Genomic DNA, 8,017 nt, shown 5'->3' with positions numbered 1-8,017 from the left:
GGAGTTGAATGCGCGTGAATATGAGAGAGGCAAGTTAGTACAGACTCTGAAAAGTCTGGCAGATAGGCTACGGTAAAGATTTAGATCTTAATCTGAAGAACAGTGGGCAACGGGCTTTGAGCATGAGGATGGCTATGAACAGAGTTGCATTTTGAGAAGCTCTTGCTGTCTGAGCATGAAGAACGGATTGGAAGGAGTAAGTGTGGGTGGAGAGGACAACCATGTGATGGTGGACTAGACTGGAGTGTTGGCAGCAGGATGGAGAGAAGTAGGAGGCTTCGAGGCGCATATAGGAGGCATAACTAACAGATGACGGATGGGGTCCAGTCCCGGGCTTCGTGTGATCACAGTGGCTATGGGTGAGTAGTGACTTCGTGCTCCGGATCCGGGCGCAGGCCGGTTCCCGCGCGTCAGGGCAGTGGGCGTGGCTCGCCCGAGCCGTCGCCACGGTGATCGGGTGGGGAGGGGCCGAGGGCGGGGCAGCTGAGGAGCTGCGTCACTCGGAGGTGGCGATGGTGCGTGTGTGTGGGGGGCGGGGGATACGCTGGGCGCGTCCCGGGGGTCACGTGGTGCGCAGCACGCAGAGTCCTTCTGTCGGTTGGTCCTGGAGCGGCGCAGCCGGAGCGGGGCTGTGAGGTGAGCTCGCGGCGAGGTGCGGCGAGGCGAAGCTGGCTGGCTGGGGCCGGGTCGGGCCGGGCCCGCGCCGCGCGCGCGCGCGCTGTGCAGGCGGGGACGGTGACGGACGCCACCGCTGCTCTGGTCCCCTGCCCGGCCCCGCTCCCCGCCTGGCCCCGCTTGCCCTGCCCGGAGGGAGGCCCGGGGACCGCTGTTGAGAGCGTGGCGGGCGTGCGAGTGGCGCCCAATCCCCAGGGTTGCCTGCGGGAGTGACGGTGGTTGAGGCCAATCAGCGCCGCCCGAGGAGGTTGGGCCGCGGGGTGCGGGCCCAGGGCGCGGAGCGGGCCGTGTTGCGGGTGGGGGGAAGCGCTAGGGTCGGATCCTGAGCTTGTGTGGGCCCCGAGAGCTCCACCAACAACCCCTGCCCTTGCCTTGTGCTTTGGGAACGCTTTTTCTTTTATAGCCTCTTTAATCCTGTTCTGGGGAGCACACCCCTTTCTCAAGCCCCCGACTATGGGAGTGTCCCCTTTCTCTGTAGTTTTTAGAAAATGTGATCGGTGCAACCCTCTTTCTTAAACTCCATCCCTGGGATTTTATCTTAATTTCCAAAGCTTCCCCAGCTGAGGATGGTACCCCCTGACTGACGACCCCCAAATTGGGAGGACACTCCCTTTACGTGTCTCCACTCTGAATAAACGTCCCCTTTCAAATCTGAGGGTTCTTCCCATTTAGCGAGTTTCAAATCTGGGGTCCAGTGACCAGTTTTGGGGGTACTTATGTTCCCATAAATTCAGGGGAGGCTTCCCTTTTACAGGCCTGAAATCTGGCAGAATGCTTTCCAGAATATCTTAGATTTAGGGGCCGATTCCTTTTCCCAGCCTTTCAAAATCTGGGAGAGCACAGTGTCCAGAGTCTACACGAAATGAAGTCCAAATCCTGAAATTTTAAGATAAGTATTTGTCTTTACACAGGGAATTCACAGCTTTTCCCAATCACTCTGTCCTTGGGGTTCCACCCTTTTTCATGAGTTCTCCGAATCGAACCACCTTACTTCCAGATTTTCACATCTGACTGTGTGTTTCCTGCCCCCACTCCGCACCCCCACGCTCTACTTTTGGTTACACAGTTCTCAGCGTGCAGCCACCGTCCTGATGTTTGTTAAATCTGGGAGGGCACACCTTTTTTCTTAGTTTGCTCATTTCCAGACAGTGGTCCTTGGTTCTAGAGCTTTGCAGCCAACAGACAGATTTTGTTTCCTCAGCTTCCCTTTTCGGAGCCCCATTTTCCTTTAGGTGCTCTCCCTGTCAGGTAAGTGCACCTTTCGTCTGCTTTCCTCTGGTGAATAAATATCTTTGTTCAGCATGGCACTTTCTATGCTTCTGTGGCCTTTTCTCTGTACTCACTTCCTATAGTCTTACCTCCTGAAGTCCCCTCCCCCTGGGGGAGGATCTCCCCGCCCATCCCAAAAGGGGTGCCTGTATGTTGTCTTTCATGTGTCTACTTTATCTTTCATCTTTCTGCTAACAGGAACTCTTTCTCTTGGCTTGCTCTATCCCCGGGCATTTTTCTGATTCCTTTCTTCCTTTGCACGCTGCTCTGCTTACTGGTGGCTGTAAAGATAGTCCCATTTCTTCCTCTTACTCTGGAAGTAGCCTCAAGTCCAGGGCTGCCTGACTCCCCAGCGCTGGATTTAAACTGAAAACGAATCCCCTCTTGTATTTCTTTGGTTATTCGCAGGTCTCTTAATCCTGATGGTCTGCTGCTTATAAGATTCTGGTTAGAAGGATACTGCTTTTTCCTTTGCTTTATTTCCCTTCATTGGAAGACAAAACAAAACAAAAAAACCCTCCAGAGATTCTTAGTCTTGCTTCAGCTCCTAAAGCTTCCTCATTGGCTCTTTTCCTTCCTTTTATCAAGAAAAGACCTCTTTTGGAGGAATCTCTTGGTCACTCTTTTTGTTCCTGGAGTAGAGGTGGGAGATGGATCTTTATCTCTCCTTGTGATCCTCTCACTTATCTGCCAAACCTTGCCCCCGACCCCCACCTTAAAATCTGCAAATGTCCTCTCCTAAGAGCCTCTCAGTAGGCTCTTTCTTTTGTATTTCCCTCTGTCTTTCCAGATCTTACTCAGGGCTTCTCAACCGGAACCTGAACCAGATTAATTTCTCCACAGCTGGAATCTCAAGTGCTTATGGGATAATGACACCTCTGACCTTTCTCCTTTTGGGGAAGTACTTGAGTGTGCAGCTGTATGAGGCCTCAGGGCGGGAGAGAGTATGAGCCTGAGAAGCAACCCTGGCAGGACAAGGCAGAAAAATACTGCATTTTCAGGACCACGTCCTTCTGAATCTCATTTGAAGATTGGATGTTTGCCAAGCACCTGCTTCTCAGTGATGCTGGGGGATTTAATGATACTCCCAGGAACCTGTAGGAATTAATGGGGCTTGTGGTGAAGTGTGCTGAACTTCGTGTTGGAACTTGAATAAAATGAATAATTTTATTGTATTTTCAGAAGAACTAAGCTTTTTTATATTTCATGTGCATGAAAACCCTGGAACTGTGTTATTTCAGGAAGTGAAATAGATCCCACATTTATATCATATGATCATTAGTAAGTACCAGATTCACTGAAAAACACTATAGGTCTATCTGAGCAGTACCTAATAAAATATGGTGTACAGAAAGTGAAGAGGTACTTTGTATCTTATTTGCCTGATTGGTACCCTATCTATGTACTGCTGTATATAGTTCACCCTTAAAGTATTCTACACCAGTGCTTCTCAAACTTGAATGTGCAAATAAATCACCTAGGGTGGGGAGTGTTTTGCTAAAATGTTGATTCTAATCCAGTGGGTTTAGAGTGGGGCCCATGTATCTGCTTTTCTAATTCCCCAGTGATGTTGATATTATTTTTCTGGAGCATTATTTTTCTTTCTTTATCTAGATGTGTATCCCTTAAAGTTTGTACAAGGCCACAGTCCTCTTTGGAGGACTACTGTTTATATTCAGTTATAGTTCTAGCATTTAGCTTTTGAAATCATGGCTAGAACTTCTCCAGGAGTTTGATTCCTATTTATTTTGTCAGATTTAAATGCTTAACTATTTCTTGCTTAAAGGTGAACATAACTTTTTTTTGGGGGGTGGGGTGGGGGGTTTGGCATGCAGCATAGCTTGTGGGATCTTAGTTCCCAGACCAGGGATTGAACCCAGGCCCTTGACAGTGAGGGCACTGAGTCCTCCACTCCTGGACCTCCAGAGAAGAAGCCCTTGATCATAACTCTTGACATAAAATCATTCTAGTAAATACTGCATAGCCCATATAGTGACCAGCCAGCTTGTCTCTGGTTCCTCATCTGTCATCCTACCATGGGTAATGAGTCTGAGATAACCCAAGTCAGCAGGGTCGCAGTGTTGGAATTACCAAGCAGTCCTTCTGGGTTTTCTGGGTTCCAGAGATGGGCCTGGGAGAGGCAGGTGCCTGCAATTTGATTTGTGTATTTGTGGGAGCTTCACCAAGGTGAATGTGCTGGGAATATGGCCTTATTCTTTGATGGGAATCATGACCTTACGATGCTCTCTCTCCTTTTGTATCCACATCTGTCTCTTAAGTCTTAGTGGGCTTTCCCTTTCAGATCATCTGTACCTATTTCCCTGGCTATCGCTTGTCGTGGCCTTTCCCTGCTATAATCCTATTCTGGGCCCTAATCAGGACAAACCGGAATTTTTGTCCTCTCCACACCTCCCTCCGCCCCCCATCCCTCACATGAGTGTTAGATAGATCCTCTTCAGTAACAAATTTGATCTTGATTTGGCTCTAGTCCCAGCACTTCCACTCATTGTGAGACCTCAGGCAAGTCACTTAATGCTACTGGGCCTCATTCTCCCCATTTGTAAAACAGGCTGATTATCTCAAAGTCTACTGTGCTCTGAGCCTTTGTCCATACCTTGCTTAGAAACCCAGTGCCTGTGGGCGCTTGTTATAGCAGATCTGATTTCCTTCACGTGCTCTGTTGGGCTTGCTGCCAATCATTTCCGTGTCCGAGTCACTTCTGCCACTAGCTCTTCTAGCCAAGGCAGCTATGCTTGTCCTCAAACCCAACTTCAGCATTCTTCTGCCTCAGTGTCTCTGCCATTTCCATGCTTTAGTTCATTCGAAACTAAGCTTCCCAAAGAAGTCTTCTTGGGAAGACTTCTCTATTCAGTGTTAGCTGCTAACCTGAATCACAAAGAGGGAGTCTGTAGTTTACACACAATTTTATTTATAGGTTCTCTTATCTGATGTGTATTTTAAAAATGTCTTCCCCTCCTCCTCACCCCAGCTTTCATTTTTGCTTTGAATTAGCAGAGTAGATAGAATGAAATTTAAAAATGAAGCAGGTAGTTTGCCCTAGGCTGGAGTTTGGGGAAAATGAATGTCATGCTTTTAGCTCTCTTCTGGTCTCCCAGATTGGGGGACAGAGGTGTATATAACCTCCTAATGCCCCTTCTTCATCTTTCTAGGAAATGATGAGTGGAGGGAGAGTTGTTTCTTGATGACTTTTTTTTTTTTTTTAATAAATTTTCTTTAAACCAAAATGTGTACTTAGTCAGACCTTCCTTGGTTAGGTCGTAAGCTTGGAGAAAGTCTTGTTTCTCTCTTACTCATCTCAGCAACTGCCTTTTACAGGTTGTTGATTAACCTTGGGGTAACCTGTTGAAAATTGAAACCTTGATTTGTAATGATGCTGTAACAGCTTTGCTGAATCTCATGTTAGGTATCCAGCTGTCCTTTGTTTTCTTTGGCCAAATAATGGAAGAGATGAGCTTGTAGAAATCATGTAAAATTTTAGGAGCTGAGTATGAGTCACCAAACATAAAATAGGGCAGTTGTATCAATATGAGAGGGGAGGTGGTGCCTGAATCAGTGGACTTAGGGGAAGGAGGAAGAAGAGGGGCCTGGGGAAGGGTTTTAAAGTGGGGCTTCCCTGGTGGTTCAGACAGTAAAGAATATGCCTGCAATTCAGGAGACCCAGCTGGGTTCAATCCCTGGGTTGGGAGGATCCTCTGGAGAAGGGAATGGCTACCCACTCCAGTACTCTTGCCTGGAGAATTCCATGGACAGAGGAGCCTGGCTGGCTACAGTCCATGGGGTTGCAAAGGGTTGGACTCGACTGAGCGACTAACACTAACATATTTGATAAGAGCTTATCCCTTGTCAGGAACATAATTCTAGGATTTTAAAGACTGACTCCCAGACATCTTAGATGAGTCTTTGGTTCTCTTTGTCTTAGTAGAGACCTGATTTTCATGAGGTCTCTTATTTGTGTGGAAAAGGTGCGTGGCTAGGTGGATTGACATATCTACCTTGCTTCTACAGGTGCTGGGATTTCTAGGTTATGGAACCCTTGCCTGGGAATGTGGTCATTTTAGTTAGTTTTTGGAGCACTCTGTTAGATCTTATTGAACATTTACAATTTATCTATTATTCTCACCTAGTAGACAAGAAAACTGAGATTAAGTACTTTATTTGTCCAAGGTCACTTGGCTAATGACCCAGGTTGCTTTGCCTTCAAGTTTGGTGCTCATATGTCCTCCTCTCAACAGCTGCCTTACCTTTCTCCCTCAGGGTTTGAATAAGTCACATTGGTCACAGCATCAAACAGGTGGCAGCCTGAAACGCAGGCCTGAGGCACTGCTGAGAGAAGATGTGGCTTCACCACCTCATCTCAGATTCCGTTCCTGACCATGGAAACTTCCCTTAATTGTAGAAGCTAAACTCTCTCAGCTGAGGCTGCCTTTCTCCCCTTCTTGAGACTCCGGAGCATGGCTGGTTTGGGCTGCTTGACAGCCCTTTGGTCTCATGGAGTGGTGAATGCTGTCCAGAGTGCTTTGATGGGTAGGAAGTCGGTCGTGCTCTGCCCTGTATGAAATTTATGCATCTGCAATTCAGAAAGGCATGATAGTTAAAGATGCCACCTTTCATGTCCAGGCTGCATGGTATGTGGTGGCAAAGAACCAGAATTTGGAGACATCTGCCACGCTCTTGGAACTCCATGTCATGTGGGTGTGGGGCTCAAACCTCTTGGGACTTTCCCTGTGGCACAGACATTGGAGACAGACTTCCAGCATGGCAAGTTACTAACCTATCTGGACCTGTTTTCTCTCTCAAGTATTGTACTAGCCTCACATCTATCATTAGAAATATTGGTAAATGCTGCCCTTTCTCTTCATTTCCTAATCTGTAAAATCGGAATAAGAAAATCTAATTTATAAGGTTATTACAACTTGGTGAGCTGTGAAGAGTTGAGTATATGTTACCATTAATTTGTTTTATTCTTTTTATAAAATTTTTGTAAAATCCCCTCATTGATTTTGTTTCTTGATATTTCATCTGTAACTGTGTTAGTACTCTCTGTAAGAGAGAACACTTAAAATTTGTTTATTTTCACACAAAGTAATTTAACAATAATCCCTTAATATCATTAGTGTTCAGGTTTCTCAAAGGCCTTTATGAAACATGTATATATTTTAAATTGAAATGTAGTTGATTTATAATATTGTATTAATTTCTACTGTACAGCAAAATGATTCATTTATACAAATATACATCCTTTTAAAAATATTCTTTTCCATTATGGTTTATCATGGGAGTATACTGAATATGTCATACTGAATATAGTTCTCTGTGCTATACTGTAGGACCTTGTTGTTCAAAGTCCTTAATATTTTGGCCACGATATTTGCAGGATCTTAGTTCCCACCAGAGATCTAACCTGGGCCCCCAGGAATGAAAGTGCCAAGTCCTAACCACTGGACCACTGGAGAATTCCCTCAGAGCCCTTATTAAAAAAAAGTTTAGTTTTTAAAAATTGAAGTATAGTTGATTTGCAGTGTGCCAATCTTTATTGTACAGCAAAGTGACTTGTTTATATACATGCATTCTTTTTTTTTTTTAATATTCTTTTCCATTATGGTTTATCCCAGGAGATTGGATACAGTTCCCTGTGCTATATAGTAGGACTTTGTTTTTCATCCATCCTATGTGTAATAGTTTACATCTGCTAATTCCAAATTCCCAGTCCTGCCTTCCTCCACCTCCCACCCCCTTGGCAACCACAAGTCTGTTTTCTCTGTCTGTGAGTCTGTTTCTGTTTCGTAAATAAATTCATTTGTGTCATATATTGACGAGGACATGGCAGCCCACTCCGGTACTCTTCCCTGGAGAATCCTGTGGACAGAGGAGCCTGGTGGGCTACCGTCCATGGGGTTGCAAAGAGTTGGGCATGACTGAAGCGACTGAGCATGCATGCATGTGACATATATCAGATTCCACATATAAATGATGTCATATAGTATTTGTCTTTCTCTTTCTAACTTCACTTAGTATGATAAAGTCCAGTTGCATCCATCTTGCTGCACACTGC

General features: G+C 45.8%; 1 protein-coding gene across 7 annotated transcripts in view; it reads left to right on the top strand.

Annotated features, from left to right (window-relative positions):
- The first annotated feature begins 490 nt into the window (after positions 1 to 490).
- PHF20 (PHD finger protein 20) overlaps positions 491 to 8,017 on the top strand; it is a 128,495-nt gene continuing 120,968 nt past the window's right edge. For 5 of the 7 annotated variants that reach the window (XM_006072449.3, XM_006072448.3, XM_006072447.3 and 2 more), the window contains exon 1: positions 491 to 636. The gene's annotated coding sequence lies outside the window, so the exon portion shown is untranslated. Of the gene's footprint in view, positions 637 to 6,392; positions 6,591 to 6,699; positions 6,724 to 8,017 lie in introns of those variants that run through there. The other 2 variants (XM_044927690.1, XM_044927691.1) reach the window with 2 other exon arrangements.

Source organism: Bubalus bubalis, chromosome 14 (assembly GCF_019923935.1).
Source record: "Bubalus bubalis isolate 160015118507 breed Murrah chromosome 14, NDDB_SH_1, whole genome shotgun sequence".
NCBI classification, from domain to species: domain Eukaryota; kingdom Metazoa; phylum Chordata; class Mammalia; order Artiodactyla; family Bovidae; genus Bubalus; species Bubalus bubalis.
This window is presented reverse-complemented; position numbering and strand designations above follow the sequence as displayed.